The following is a 16,607-nucleotide window of genomic DNA, read 5'->3' on the forward strand; positions in this document are numbered from 1 at the left end:
CTCTGCCCCGGGGGCCGACAGAATCATGTATGACATGATTAAAAACCTTCATACAGACACATTAAGAACCCTCCTAGTACTATTTAATAAAATTTTTACTGCCGGGTACCTTCCAGCTGCATGGAAAGAAGCTGTTGTTATTCCAGTTCTGAAGCAGCGTAAAGATCCCTCCTCTGTAACAAGCTACCGCCCAATTGCGCTTACGAGTTGCCTTTGTAAGCTTTTCGAAATAAGGGTTAATCGCCGTCTTTTACATTTTCTGGAATCGAACAAACTGCTTGATGCGTGCCAGTGTGGCTTTAGGGAAGGACGGTCGGCGACTGACCATCTCGTACGCATTGAGGGCATTATTCGTGATGCCTTCATTCATTAAGAATTCTTTCTATCGGTATTCCTCGATATGGAAAAAGCATACGATACTACCTGGCGTTACGGAATATTAAGAGACCTTTCCGAAATGGGTATCCGTGGAAACATGTTTAGCTTAATTGAAAGCTACCTTTCTAACCGGACATTCCGTGTTAGAATTGGAAACCCTTTGTCTAGGCAATTTGTGCAGGAAACTGGAGTGCCTCAGGGTGGCGTCCTTAGTTGCACCCTTTTTATTGTAAAAATGAATTCATTGCGCTCCTGTATTCCGCGAAGCTTATTTTATTGCGCATATGTGGATGACGTGCAGATAGGATTCAAGTCATGTAACCTGTCCATCTGTGAGCGACAAGTTCAGCTAGGCCTGAACAAACTGTCTAAGTGTGCTAATGAGAATGAATTTAAGCTCAATCCCCAAAAGAGCTCCTGTGTCCTGTTTACACGAAAAAGATGCTTGGTCCCAGAGCCCATTATTGAACTCCATGGAGAACGCGTTCCTGTGAATGCAGAACACAAATTCTTAGGCATCATTCTAGATTCAAAGCTTACATTTATTTCTCACATAAAGCACATTAAAGGTAAATGGCTTAGAACGCTAAATATCCTTAAAATCCTGTCGCACACAACGTGGGGTAGTGACAGGAAGTGCCTCATGACTCTGCACAAAAGCCTTATATGCTCGCGTTTAGACTACGGTGCTGTAGTCTACCAATCTGCTTCACCCAGCGCCCTGAAGATGCTAGATCCTGTGCACCATTTAGGTATCCGCCTCGCGACCGGTGCCTTCAGAACAAGTCCCATACAGAGTCTCTATGTAGAATCAAATGTGTGGTCTCTTGATCTGCAGAGGACATACTCTAGTTTTTTATACTTTCTGAAAGTAATCTCGAACTGTGAACATCCATGCTATTCAACGATAAACGATACAACATCTAGTATACTTTTTCGCAACCGACCTTCAGTGAGACAGCCCTTTTCACTGCGTGTAAGGAAACTGAGTGAGGACATGGGTATTCCGCTCCATACACATGAAATAATGGCTCCAGCAAAGCCGCTTTCGCCATGGCTGTGGCAGGAGATAGTGTGTGACTTATCATTTGAGGAAATCACGAAACACGCTTCAGAAGTACACATTCGTATGCACTTCCTTGAGCTCCAGTGGAAGTATTCTTGTCCACAATTCTACACAGACGCATCGAAGTCACACTCCGGCGTATCATATGCAGCTGCTGGTCCGTCATTTTCAGAATCCGACGTCCTGCACCCGGAAACCAGCATCTTCACTGCAGAAGCTTATGCAGTGATGGAGGCTGTGAAACATATTATAAAAACAAATCTTACAAAAGCCATTATATTCACAGACTCCTTAAGTGTAGTGAAAACTTTAAAATCAATACACAAACATAAAAATCCTATAATCAACGACCTTTATGCACTGCTATGCAGAACCTACATGTCAAACCAACATGTATTATGCTGGGTGCCTGGGCACAGAGGCATCGAAGAAAATGTACTAGTAGATGAAATGGCTAAAGCCATAGTAACGAAAGCTAGCAGTTTCTCCATAGCAGTCCCAACCACAGATCTAAAGCCATTCCTTCGTAAAAAGCTCAGGAGCCATTGGCAACACTTGTGGGATGCCGAAATCTTGAATAAGCTGCACGCAATCAAACCCGAGTTAGGGAATTGGTCGCCACTATCAAAATCACGACGATGTGATGTGCTCTTTTGCCGACTAAGAATAGGGCACACCTATGGTACCCATTCTTATCTTTTAACTGGTGCTGAACGTCCCAGCTGTAGTAGATGTGGCGAGAGGCTGACCGTCCTCCACGTCTTAGTGGAGTGTCGGGAAGCTGAACCTGAACGGAAAAAGCATATTCCTCAAGCCTACCAGCAGCGTATCCCCCTCCATCCCGCACTGTTTCTTGGTGCAGAACCTTTCTTCGGGTCTAAAGCGGTGCTAAATTTTTTAAACGATGTGGTGTTGCGCGTTATCAGCCCAAGGGATTTGTAGCACGCCCTCTCTATAGAGGGTGCAGCTGCGATAGTAGTGCTGTAAGGCACAGGCCTCTGGGCCCCTGCGCTCAAGGGCTCGGGTGAGGCAGCTGTGCCATTATTGGCTTGCCACATTTTATTGTATTACCCAGACATAGAATATGTTTTCTGATCATAGCCCATATCACTTGTCATTCTCATTATTTTAGTGTCTATATATTTTACGCCACTTACAGCTTATGTTTTAGGCCTCTATACAGCCCATGTTCCATCACCATCGGCCATTTCCCACTTCATAGACTGCTTCATACTATCCTCTTGGCGCTCTTTGGTCATCCCTGGCCCTTGCGCCAATAAAATCCATATGTCATCATCATCATCAACACTATTTTGGTCTGCATTACATTTATTGTGGGTTTAAACTGGGTGGGAAAAAGCATGTCAAAAAACAAAACGGATGGCAACCAAGGTGAAAAAACATTAAACAATGCTATTTCCCCTTCACGGGGGCCGTGCTCTCTCTATGGCCAGCATCTGTTTTTGCCATGAATGTGCAATGCAATGGTTCGAGCTGTTCGCAATTTGACCAACTTTCCCAACCCTTGTCATTAAGGCATAGAAAATGGGGCACCCCCATTACAATACCGTATTTACTCGCATAATGAACGCACTTTTTTTCCCTTGAAAATATGCGCAAGTTGGGGGGTGCGTTTATTATGCAGGGTAAAATCTTGAACGATTTGTTTTTCCGCGGCCACCTCCAAAGAAAGCCGCAATTTCGTCCGCAAGACGAACCATCGATTGCGATAGCAAATGCGCAGAGAGCTATACAAAGTAAGGATAGTAGTTATATCGCCCGTATAAACTTCCAAAGTAATTTAACCAGCATGGTGTCAGCGCGCACAGGCAAACATGAACCAATCACACTCGATGACCGCGGACACTCACTGTCGAAATGCTGGTGTGAGGAAGCGCTGCAGCAACAGCGAGCGAAGTGACCTTCATGCCATGTATCGCTTCAACGCAAACTGAGTGGCGATAACGGAGTACGCTCAAAAGTATAAGCCGCCGTCGCACCTAGACTCACCCCCGTATTCACAAACGCACCTCGACTCGACCCTCCACTCGAAATGCTTCTTGAGGGCGGCTTTTCATTTCACAAATCGCCCTCCACTCGAAACGCGCCTTGAGTGAAGGAAAGCTCGAGCGTTTGAGTTGAAAGTTTGAGTTTGAGTTTGAGTCGAGCGTTTGAAAGCTCGACTCCTTGAGTGAAGTTAGTGCGCAAACATGGCTGCGTTGTGATCTGTCGCTCGCCTCGTCGGCTTTTTCAGATGCACGCCAGTTGCCTCCGCAGCTTTTCTTTAGTTAACGATGCTGCGCATGTTCAAGGGCATCGTTTTATAGACTGGTCCAATCCTCTGGAGCGCTTCGGCAACGGAGTAATTCTACTGTGGCACCGAGACAGACCTGCCACCCTGTCAAGAAGACTGCCAGCTAGTGCAGTGACCTGTCGTCTTATTCCGTGCATGAGCCAGTTGATGACCTGCATACCTGTATTCTTCGTGCGAGTGCTCCGAAACTACTATCAGCGCCAGTGCCGTGTTTCTCGCGGGGGATCATACAAAACAGCACCATTTGAAACGCTGCACGATACATAACTGCGGCGCACTTCGAACCTATGAAAAGAAAACAACTGCGAAGATTCCTGCCGTTAGTGGTTGTATTGCCTGTGTGCTCGATTCCTGGATGCTGGTCTGGCTGAGCAAGCGCCGGAATTCGTTCCGCCTGAGCGGTTTGTACTCGGGTGCATCACTTACTACGCTATTCCAAGGACGGCGTAGTGTACCACAGCAAGGTGAGCTTCTCTGAAAACGACCAGGTGCGTTCATTTTTCTGTTTCTCTATAATTTCATGCAGTTAATTGCTCTAGGGAAACCAAAAAAGTATACTGTTTTTTGCGTGGGACGTGTGACAGTAGCTATTATTTACAGTTGTTAGCAATAATTACGTGAGCCTTGCTTCCAAATATTTAGTTTAATTAGCTTATGCTTATGAACATCCAAGCCCAACGAGGAAGTGAGCAACCATGAAATGGTTTTCATAATTATACCTGCACGTATACAGAGGAAATGTAATATTTTATTCCAATACAAAACATTGAATAACAATACAAGAGAGGATAATTTTTGTACATCACATTATCTTTATTGTAACAAAAAAGCAGTAGCAGTTGACCCAGCTCCTAATACATAAAACGCTAGCAAGTGGTAGTAGATGTATGTCACACATATTTGTTGCGCACATTCCAGCTATTAGTGAGTGCATTATGTAAGTGTTAGATTGGTGTATGTCGGTCAGGCTGTGCAAACGCCAAACCAGCTTAAAACTGTACCTTCGCAAATATGAATGAAAACAGTACGAGCTTATCAATCTAAAAAAATCGGCTTCCTGAACACAATGAAAATCTGTAATGAATGTATTTACTTCGAAAAGTAAACTGATGAAAACGAATACTATACCTAAGCTAGTTTTTATGTGCGTTACCATCATTGTATGTTTATAACCAACCTCTTATGCAGGAACCAGGCTGCCAACGCAACCACGCAGAGCAACTGCCTTTTCAAGAGTGCTGCGCTTCCGTTGGTGTACAAGCGGAGAAGAGTAGAGCTCCACTTAATGTATAAGCTGCACTGTAGTCGTTGTCGCACTATTTTGGCTAAAACATCTATCTCCTTTCTGACATCCTAACAGCTCAAACATCACCACTAAAGGAATTTTGCATAAATCTGCCTTCATAGGCACCTTGCAGGATAAGTCTGTATTTTTCATCCAGGTTTCTTTTCTTAAGCCATATTTAATAAAGTAGTCTGTATCACTGAATAATTTCTTGTCAAAGTGTCAATTTCTGAAACAATAAATTAAAATTATCCTCGTCTTTTTGTGTTCTGATAGGATTGCAAAAAGAGCGTGGACTCTGATCCTACAAACACAAGCAGTAGCACTACTGACAAAGCTATTCTAGAATAAAACGCCATCCGTGTTCTAGACAGTAGACTAGCAGTGTTCTAGACAGTAGCATACCGTCGGGTGTGGCCACCCGACGGTATGCAGTGGTAAATTCTTACAGAATATACGCTGTTTCAGCTCCGTTTCTAACTTCAGCTTAACATTAATTATGAAGGCCGGAACAATGAATTTGTTCCATTCGATGCGGATCACAGTTGGCTTCAATGGGGCTTGCAGAAGTAATTGACCGAGGAACAGGGCGTGTCTTGTGGGATCACACAACAGGCCAAATGGTGATGCAGACTGTCACAATGGCGTTGCTGAAAAATACAGTATAGAGCGCATTACTACCATGAGTTCTACAAAGCTGAGAACAACCATTAAAATTATGGTATATTTCTGGATGTACACTTGCTCATGCAAAAGTAGCTTCAATATTCCACTAAATACTAAAGTGCTGCATTACAAATTGTGGGCAGTAAAAAGCTCACGTCTCAACCGTAACACAATATGGGCAACTCATGACTTCGCAGATCATAATCATGACTACGCTCTTCAAAACAATAATATATGACTGTTGAAGAGGAATGAAACATGAGTTTGATTTCATTACGGTATAGCTGTTTCATGTTTGCGGTTTTAAATAACACGGCGGGCATTTCACCATTTTGTCAATGTGGCCAGACAACATCAATATTATTAATGATAAGTATGAAAAATAAGCACAGACTAGCTACCGGGCTGATCAGTCAAGTACTTCCGCAGCACATAAGTTCTTTCAGGGAAGCGAGATGGTGCATTTCCATAGGCAGACACCGTATCCATCGATGCTTTCACGTCATTTGCATGTCTTACCGTGAAACACAGACGTTGATTTTTTTTCCATCAGCTGGTCTTTCCAAGGCCCACATCCTACCGCAGAATGCCAGAAATGATATATACATAGGGCGTTCGCACGCCAAGTTCAGTGCAGCTAAGCAACTGAAACGAAAAGACATAGCACAACTAAAAAAAGATGTGGACGTTGCGTGAACTTGAAAGCACAGTTTATCGAACCTGCAGGAGATGCTACGACATAGCACATTGAAAAAGGTAAGATGAACAAACACTAATGCTGGTAATGAACTACTGAGAAGTGAACTTTCGGAAGAATAAAAGATTGCGGAGCGTATATGTGAAGTGAAGCAGCACTGGAAATGCAGGCACCAGTGCTGGTTCACTGACGATATGTGCTACAATTTGAACAAACCGACTAACCACCACGGCTTCTAAAATAAAGTACAGGACTGAAAAACGTTTGTTTCCTTAAAACTGCCGGAGCTTCGCGCTCAACCATATGCATTCTGCCACATGTGTACTACAACTGCTTCTTCTCTACTGAAAGATTTCTTACGCGATAGTGGAATGATCATCGGACAAAGTCGCGGAGCGGTGTCTTGTGCATGTATGTTTAAACAACTTAACCGATAACAGAGTGTCGCGCCGAATCTCCCACAAGTTCCAATGCAAAAAAAAAGAACGTCTCGCGAAATCTCATGCTGCCTCGAATAGTATGCTTCGGGTGCTAATGCCCGCAGCATGAGCAACTGGAGCCAGTCATGCTTGGATACATCGGACACGTTTTATTGATAGTGCGGCGGCAACTTCACGAGAACCGCAACAGCGTAATGTGCTTCCATGCAGAAATTGCTCACTCACCCTTATTTTTTGTCCTGTTGCTTTCAGAAAGCTTTCAGCAGCACATGGTCTTGAAGTTATACAAAGCTGCCCATCGGCCGTTCCATGCGTTGCCTCCTTCGAAGTCAATCCGGCTCGGTCACAATACACACACGGACAAAATGATCCATAATAACCACGATTAACAGCTGCAACGTGAATCGCAAATTAAGCACAAGGAAACAATGAGCAGCAGACAAGTGCAGGCGCAAACTTTCTTATTTCTTAGTCATGCACCATGCTCAGCTGCTGGGGTGGGATCGTTGCCAGACCTTAAACACAGCTCCCGCTTGATCTATCAGTCGAACGCTAACAGTGGCAGCGCTGCCGAGCTAAGTTTGTGCATTGCGCCGTGTTGTCATTTGATAACGAAGCCAAATTAACGGAAACACATATCTGTCTTAAATAATTGGGCTTTTGCTACGCGCATTTAAGAATAGCCTCGATATCAGACGCTTTTCTCGGTCGATGCACTTCACTCGAGTCAAGGGCGCATTTTCGAGGCGTTCCTTGGCGGAGGAAAAGTGAACTAGTGTTCACGAAACGCAACGGCGCCTCGAGTGAAGGAACGCTTGTCACCTCGACTTGGCTGAGTCGAGGAGAAGCGTTGAGTGAACCCGCCGTGGTTGCTCAGTGGCTATGGTGTTGGGCTGCTGAGCACGAGGTCGCGGGATCGAATCCCGGCCACGGCGGCCGCATTTCGATGGGGGCGAAATGCGAAAACACCCGTGTACTTAGATTTAGGTGCACGTTAAAGAACCCCAGGTGGTCCAAATTTCCGGAGTCCCCCACTACGGCGTGCCTCATAATCAGAACTGGTTTTGGCACGTAAAACCCCATAATTTAATTTTTTTAGCGTTGAGTGAAGGCGTGTTTAAGAATACGGGGGACAGCCTCTGACGCAGATCGTTTTCAAGATAGGGCATGCCCGGCCGTGCAATGTGCAGTTGCTGTGCCGCCTCCCTCCCCTCCCAACGGCGCCATGCACACGACGAAATACGGCGCGTTTCCTACCCGCTTTCTTCCCTCCAACGCGGGATAAAGCCGGGATCGTTGGCGCCGACTTCAAAAATGCACCTGGAGTGTCCATATGATGCTACCGCAATAAAAGTAGGAGACACACGTACAATTCGGCGTCTGATACAATCGTACCCACTGAATGCCATATCGGACGCCGAATCGTACTGTGTCTCTCCTACTTCACGGCAGCAAGTTCAGGGTGTGTTTATTTCGCCGGAGAAAAAAATTTGCCGCGTATCTGCGTGCTTCGCTGCAAATGTCGTCGAAAGACGATAGTCTTCTGCCGGCCGTACTACATGAGTGCTGGTCTGATCCGCGGCCACCCGTGATGCTGTTCTCGTACCATTTCCGTCCTGGCATGAAGGTTTGTTTGAGCAGATTTCATTTTACCGCATTATTTCATCAAGCGGCCATTTATGTTTTGCCCTGCCTCAGACAGCGCTTCCTTTATGTTGAATCGGCCGCATCTGGCTGGCATTGATAAAATTGAGGAGGTGCTGCGTGAGACATGGACGCCATATGGCAATACATCGGGAAACATGAGCTTGTGCAGAGGGTTTCCTTCCTCCATGGCAGAGGGCGCACGTCGGCGCGCAGTCGGGGAACGTCGTTCGTCGGCGCGCATAGCATGGCATTTTCAGCGCAGCTTAAGAAACTAGGGTCTTTAGAGTTATGTATCTATGTATTTTCTATTAAAGGAGCACACCTCCTAATACTTACCTAGTGATGTTGCGCCTCAGATATGCGTAATATTTACTTTGTGATCGATAACGTTCACAAGTATGAACAGCCGTACCAGTTTAAGAAGTGTGGGCGGTAAGCAAGTGGTCCAACTTTGGCGGGGTGGCTGAATCGGGTGACAGACAGACAAACAGACAGACAGACAGACAGACAGACAGACAGACAGACAGACAGACAGACAGACAGACAGACAGACAGACCAAATTTTCAGGGTTTAAGTTCCCCAAGAAAGACTATCGTCTTTAAAAAATGAAATTTTGACGACGAAAGTTGGGGGTGCGTTCATTATGCGAGCGTGTCCATTACATAAGTGCATAGGGTATTTCACTTATTCAATATGAAGGGCATAAATTCTTTTACATAATGTAGAATAGTGGTAGATAAAGAACAGAAAAATCAGACTAGTGGAATAAAAAGTAACAGGGGCCACAGGGTATGTGGGTTTACATTCTTAAAGTAATTGCTAGTGCTCTAGAAAATGCTTTGAAGCATTGCATGAAACTGGATAGTTTAGGAGTTTGTTTCATGGGCTTGTAGCACAAGAAAAAAAATGTTAGTGCAATGAGGCAATTCGACAACAGGTACACTAGACTTGCTGCAAATGTGGTTTTCATTACATATCCAACTGCAATGCAATTTTCAAACTCTATTATTTAGAAAACAAAACTGTAGATTAAAATTAGGTAATTACACTGTAGATGAAAATGAGGTAAATACAGTATATACAGAACATCATTGCATCCGTTTTCCTGTACTGTGTCCCACTTGTTTGCACTGCTATTTATCATTTACGATGTGCCAACTCGTCTAACAAAAAGAATTTATTCACAAGTGCTCTACATTGTGTCCTTCTATAGAAAGCTGCCACAGTTTGCATTTTACATCAGCAATAGATTTTTAATAACTTAACGATTTACTCTTGCTTCATGAATGTATCTCTACGGAGAGCTGTTGGAAATCACCGATTCAGCAAGCCACCATGGTAGCTCAGTGCCTATGGCGTTGCGGTGCTGAGCTCGAGGTCAAAGATTTGATTCGGGCAGTCAGGGTCACATTTCGATGAGGTCTCATTGCAAGAACACTAGTGTACGCTTAGATTTAGATGCATGTTAAAGAAACTAAGGTCCAGTCCGAATATGTCATTAGAAACTATACAGCGGGGAACAAATTATTTCTATGAAATCTTTAGTGTGTGCGATGCAAAGTTCCTTCACATGAAACCCACACCATGTTTCATGAAACAGCACAGCACTTCCACATGTTACATAGCCTTATAATTACAAATAAAAGTACAGTACAAACCAAGGTGGCAGCCAAAGCCTCATCCCGCACGGCTGCCTCTAATTCTTTAAAATTGTCGGCAGGTAGCCGAGGAAGAACTGGAGGCACCGTCGACAAGGCAGGCTGAGACACTGCACGGGTCTTGTCGAGAGGCTCAGTTTCATCCAGCCTCTCAGACACGACCCGTACTTCATGCCTGAGCTGCTGCAGCTCATGCAGGACGTCCCTGTTCTGCTGCTGCACCTCCAGCTGAACCCGCAGCAGCATCGTTGAAACACAAAAATATTTACTTCACAGCAGAAGCGGTAGATTTATGGCATATTTGGTTGTTTCAGAGCGCTCTGGTAAATGCAAAGTATCAGGATTTGTACAGGTCTCGGTGACAAAAATTCATAGGTATTTAAAGACTTTCAAGGGTGCTTCCAGCAATAGAAGGAGAGGTGGAACCATTCTATTGTGTTAAATGGGGAGTAACATATTTTCCGGTCTATAAGTCGCATCTTTTATAAGACTCGACCCCTCAAACCGGCAGCTTTTTCAGAAAAATACGTTTGTTTCATGCACTTCGACTTGCCACTTTAGCCTGAAGCTGTCACCTCTAGCTTCCTGGTCAGCCCAGTTGGCAGAGCGACTGCTCTGCAAATGTAACCCTGCTCCAAGTTTGCCGTCCACTTTCACATAAGCATGAGCATAAAAAAAAAAAACAAAAAACACTAGCAATTACCCGACAGCTCCATGGTGTCCACAGCCAACTCGCATTCTGCCTTCATGGCCCTCCTCTTTGCCTTGTCATAAGTGCCTTTGAACAAAGTAAAAATATTCAAAACAGATTATAATAGACACTAGAACGACAAGCAACCTGTTAAGCTGTGCAGGCTACATTCAACGGACAAATGTCACGAATAAGATATTTGTGACTTCTGTGAATGCCCACAGCAAACTGCGCAGACATTGTGAACAAGCTGGCACAGCTTTGATGACGTCAAAGTATCAGTGGTACAAGTTAACATAACTCAGGAACTGTAGAATGAAACTAAAGAATTAGTTTGTCATTGTTTTTATATTCTTTGCAAGTTTTCAGTTGCACCCACCGCCACCAACAGTCAATGTTATGACATATCGGAGACAGTCAAGCCCCTGCAAGTCTCAATAAACAATGAATCATCTATTATTACAAACCCCTTTCAATGCAAAAATGCAGATTGCATTTGGTATAACTTGGGATGGCAACATTCAAACTGGCCAAAAGGTGCAAGCCTCTTGGTGCACAGTTTTTAAAGTTAGATGTTAACAAACTATGCAACCTTCAAGGCAGGTTTACACCTGCAAGATATCAGCCATAAAATGACAAGAGTGCTGTTAATATTCAAGCCATTGCTAATTTTACAGATGTAGGCATTGCAAGCTCGGCGGGGGAAAATTATGCATAATAATACACAGCGAAGGCTTGATTACTTTCCTGTATGTGCAACAATAATTTCAACATTTTCAACAGCTATACAGAGTGCATCATACATAAACTTTAATTTAAAGAAAAAGGGGGGGGGGGAGGCAAACGAACTGTGTTGGTCCTGACCACCGTGGTCTTAAAGGGACACTAAAGAGAAAAGTACTTCTGCATCAGTAAATTACTGTTCAGTCTACACAAACAAAACAAAGTGCATGTTCTTTGGAGTTTGGTTGAAAAAGTGCTAGAATTCATGATGCACGTCATCCAAGTAGCAAAGCAATGAGCCAACTTTTTATTTGTTCTAATTGTCAAGATGTTAATTTGGGAGATAAGCATCATAAGTGACACCAAAACAAACAGTTTCCAGCGAGAAACGCATTGTGTGCTTATTTTTTCCGGCAATGAATCCCCCCCACCCCATGAAACTTGAAAAAGATCATGCGCATGGAATTGCAGGGCCCTGAAACTGTCTTAGTGGGTAAGCAAGCTGGCCCTGCCATTGACAACATAAATATTCTTTACACAATGCACCAACAGCTCCCCAACAGCTCCTTGGAACTGGTTTTGGCACGTAAAACCCCAGAAAGGACAGTTAACTTTCCCCGCTGAGATTGTTGGATGGCACAGCAACCTTTTGCACACGGATGCATTGACGCATGGCAGTTTTCATACTTGCAGGCTTCTCTCCACGAGAAAAAAAAACATGTTGTGCACCTTGCTAGAAACACGTCACTCTAATATATCATACAACTTCCTGATCAACACCCTAACAGATAGATGACTAAATGAAAAGAGTTAGCTATAACTAATTAGGTGCCAAGGGCTAATAAATTACTGGCCATTTCTCAACTGGACTCTGAATAACATGCACTTGGTTTTATTTGTGTAAAATTATCTGTGTATTTTTAAAGCTTGTTACATAACAGCTGGGACACTATACCATCAGGGTTCTTTGTTACAGAGGGTAGTGGTCACAGGTACAAGGATTAGGTACAACACAATGTCATTCCTACTTATCCAATGTTAGGTGTTGCAATAATACGAGAAAAAGAACCGTATTAATGCGACACAATATTAGGTCAAAACAAAAGGAAAGCGTGGTACAGTAATTGGTACATTTAGCATATGAGCACTTAATACAGCCATGAGACAGTGAAAGGGCTGCAACAATACATTGCAGTTACTGCCCTCATAAACTCATAATCTTGAACTTAAACTGTTTGAATGAGATGACAATACTACTCTTATGATTTACGTGGTATATACGAGTTCAAGGTACAAGTTCAACAGTCAGTAAAGACAGCCGAGCATAAGGTTAGCCGTGATATGTACGTCAAACTTCTACAGGGTGCTGAGTAATTTCGCTGCACCTGTTCGAAGAAAGGTTTTGCACTCATCACTGCACTGCTCTTGCTCAAATTTTGCAGAACGATCACATTTTGGGGTCGCCTTCGTTGAGTATGACACTTACCACAGTTAATTGCCTGGTGTTTTTAGAAAAAAAAAGTGAGAATCTGTCTTCACTTGTGGGGATGTGACCTGCTGCAACGAGAGCACTAGCATAAACTTGTGTCGCTGCCTGCTGGCAGCTGCAGAAAGCAGCTGGTCAGGGAGGTTTGCCACATGTTCCAGGAGCAGGCAACATGCGGCAAACCTCCCTGACCAGCTGCTTAACGAAACTTAACACCCACGAATTTTGTATATGTAAATTTCGGTCTCACGAAGAACAAAAATCGTCTGTGTGGAAACGCGACTATCACGAATAAGCAATTGGTGCAAAAGTTAGGTGCAGAACTATTACTACTGACGTAAACCACCTCATGACTTGCCGAGAAGCGTGTTGACTGCTGCACATTATCTCATAATTTCTGCCTAAGGAAGCTGGCATAACGTCAGAATCGCCGCGCGTATAAGGAGCCATTCTGCGCCTAGTCTCCGCGTCTAGTACGGGGCACGCTGCAATTGAGAAGTTTTTTTTTCTATGCACCGAATCTGTTTTAGAGGTTTTGCTAAAGATCCACGTGTGCCACAAGCGCTCCGCTATTTATATGCGCCGTTTGTTTCATGTGGTCGATACACTGCATAAGGCTGGAGCTTTCTGTGCAAGCATGCGAAATCGGCGGTTTCATTAGAGCATGTATCCTTTTGCACGAGGTACAATTAATCTCGTCTCCCATGGAGAGCAAAGCTAGCGGAAGGCGATGAAAGTTTACGCTAAGTTGTGAACAACACATGGCTGAAGCGAAGTGTTACATGATCTCATATTGTGGCACTAACACGCACCACTCGTACTGGATGAACAGGGAGCCATTAGGCCACGCCGAGCACTAAAGAAATCTCTTAGATTATTTTTCAGGTGCTTTAATGTTCGCATAGAATCCACATGGCTTTGTTTGGCACCCCCGCAGCAGTGACGTCGGAATTTATCGCGAAAACGGCCAATTTATTTCCTGGCCGGCACGGTTGCGTGTAGACTCCGCTGCCCTAAACGATGCAGGAGATGAAGTGCTTGTGGCCGGTTAACACGCGCATAGATCCCCGACAGACCTCATTCAAGATCTATAGTGTAGCTATATCGCGCAAGTCGTGCATGAAATCTCCCCGCAGAGGCGTCTGCGCAAGCAGGCGTTTGGTGGGTTGCGACACCACGGACCCGAGCACACGGGGGTTGGACCCTCCCACGTGTAGCCGTGCGTGGCTTAGCCATGTCTGGGGAAAGGGGGATCCTGCAGGTTGAGCCGATGCCGGGTGTTCGGACCTTTAAGGCCCCCCGGCGGAGGCAACACACCTCTTCGGCCTATGCTTCACATAGACGGTACCTCCAGACTGACCCACCTGGAGGAAATCGGCAGTCGCCTTTTCCTGTCCCCCTCTTCAATCTTTTATCTTTCTCTCTCACTTTTCCATCTTTCCTGTCTTCTAGTCACTTCTTCTCACTTCCGAATGTCTGGGCGGCAAGGGTTAACCTAGTGTAGCTATCCAACCTTGGGTATTTTATATTAGGTTATAGCGGCGATGCATAGCTGGCGTCTATAGGTATTCCAACCTTGTAGCGTCCCCTTGTTGGGCTCGGTGGTGGGTGGCTACCATCGCCGCCGAATTTTCCAGTTTTATGTGGCAAACCCTTTTCCCCCGCTGCCTGATCGCTCCCTGAAAAGGGGGCGCACCGACGAAACCTTCAACTTCCGCATGAAACCAATAGAAACATTTCCCAAGTACCATGTGATACATAGCCGAAGTGAAACAAAGGCTGTCCGTACGATATCCCCATTTGTGGGCGCAAAATCTCTTACAGAAGCAATTGGCACAGGTTACAAAGTAACTAAGATGGGAAGTGGAGACCTTCTTCTAGAAGTCCGTGACAATCTCCAGTACAACAAGCTGTCAAAACCCGTGGCGTTTGGGGACATTACTGTCTCCGTGGGCCCACACCGGTCAATGAACACTGTGCGCGGCGTCATCTCTGATGACGACCTGCTTGAACTTAGTGAGAGTGAGTTGTTGGAAGGATGGCAAGAACAAAATGTGGTTAAGGTCCAATGAATCAAGATAAGGCGCGACAATAAGGAAATCCCAACCAAACATGTTATCATTACCTTTGGTACAAGCAACCTCCCTGAGACGATTGAAACCGGCTACTGTAAACTGCGTGTACGACCGTACATACCAAATCCGCGCCAATGCTTCAAGCGTCAGCGTTTTGAGCATGGGTCGCAAAGTTTCCGAGGGCGATCTACCTGTGCAAAATGTGCATCTAAAGACCATTCCTCAGAAGTGTGCACTTCCACAAACCACTGTGCCAACTGTGACGGAGACCATCCCGCCTACTCACGAACATGCCCGACATGGAAGAAAGAAAAGGACATAATAGAACTCAAAGTGAAACTAAACATCTCCTTTCCAGAAGCGCGCAAGCGTTTTTCTTCTTTCAATCAGTCTAATCCGTCCTACTCTGATGCGGCGCGCCGGGGGGCTGCAGCACATCTTTCGGCGGCCGCCCGAGTCACACGGAGTGTGACAATGGTCACGCCATCAGCCCCCCTGGCAGGAGCAGCAAGCGCTGCTCCGCCCCCAACCAAGAAGGGCCAGCAGACTTCCGGGCCTGCAGGTCCCAGGGCCACTGCTCGTGCAGACAGGCCCGAAAAACCCCCCAGTGTGCTCGCCGAGCGGGCGGCATCCAGGGCCTCTGAAGAGGCGATGGAGGCAACCAACACTCCTCCGGTGTCTCAAACGACGAAGCAACGGCGTAGCTCCACAGAGTGATGCAGCTTTGTGATGCCAGAGGGCGCCTGATAGAAAATTTCCTGTTATCTACAGGTGCATGTTTGCTAAATAAGAAACAACCAACCTTTTACAGCGTCGCAAACAAGACATTTTCATGCATAAATTTAAGCATTGCGTCAAGCACAGTCGTGCCCTACTTGGAATGGAAGGTGGTTAACAATTCATACGGAAGTGACCATTTTCCAATTATCTTAAGATTAACAAAACAAGACGAATGATCACCACATGTGCCCCAGTGGAAAGTCGACTCCGCGGACTGGCAGCGATACCGAGACCTTACACATTTGACCTGGGATAACATTCGTATGCAAAGTATTGACGATGCAGTGGCATATTTAACAGCATTAATTGTGGATGCAGCGTCAATATGTATCCCGCAAACAAATGGATCGCCTTCTAAACGACGTGTTCCCTGGTGGAACGATGAATGTAGGGAAGCGCGAAAGAAACAAAATAAGGCTTGGAATAGCCTCCGTGACTCGCCGTCTACAGAACACCTTATCATCTTCAAGAAAATAAAGTCGGAAGGTAGAAGAACGCGCCGCCGTGCCAAAAGGGAAAGCTGGCAGAAATACATCTGCAGCATTAATTCTTATACAGACGAAAGGCAAGTCTGGAACAGGGTTAAGAAAATAAAAGGCCGCGAAACCCATCCTCTACCTTTAGTAAACACACAAGGAGACACACTTGAGGACCAGGCTGATTGTCTAGGAGCACATTTCGAGCACATTTTCAGTACATC

Source organism: Dermacentor silvarum, chromosome 10, assembly GCF_013339745.2.
Source record: "Dermacentor silvarum isolate Dsil-2018 chromosome 10, BIME_Dsil_1.4, whole genome shotgun sequence".
Taxonomy (NCBI): Eukaryota; Metazoa; Arthropoda; class Arachnida; order Ixodida; family Ixodidae; genus Dermacentor; species Dermacentor silvarum.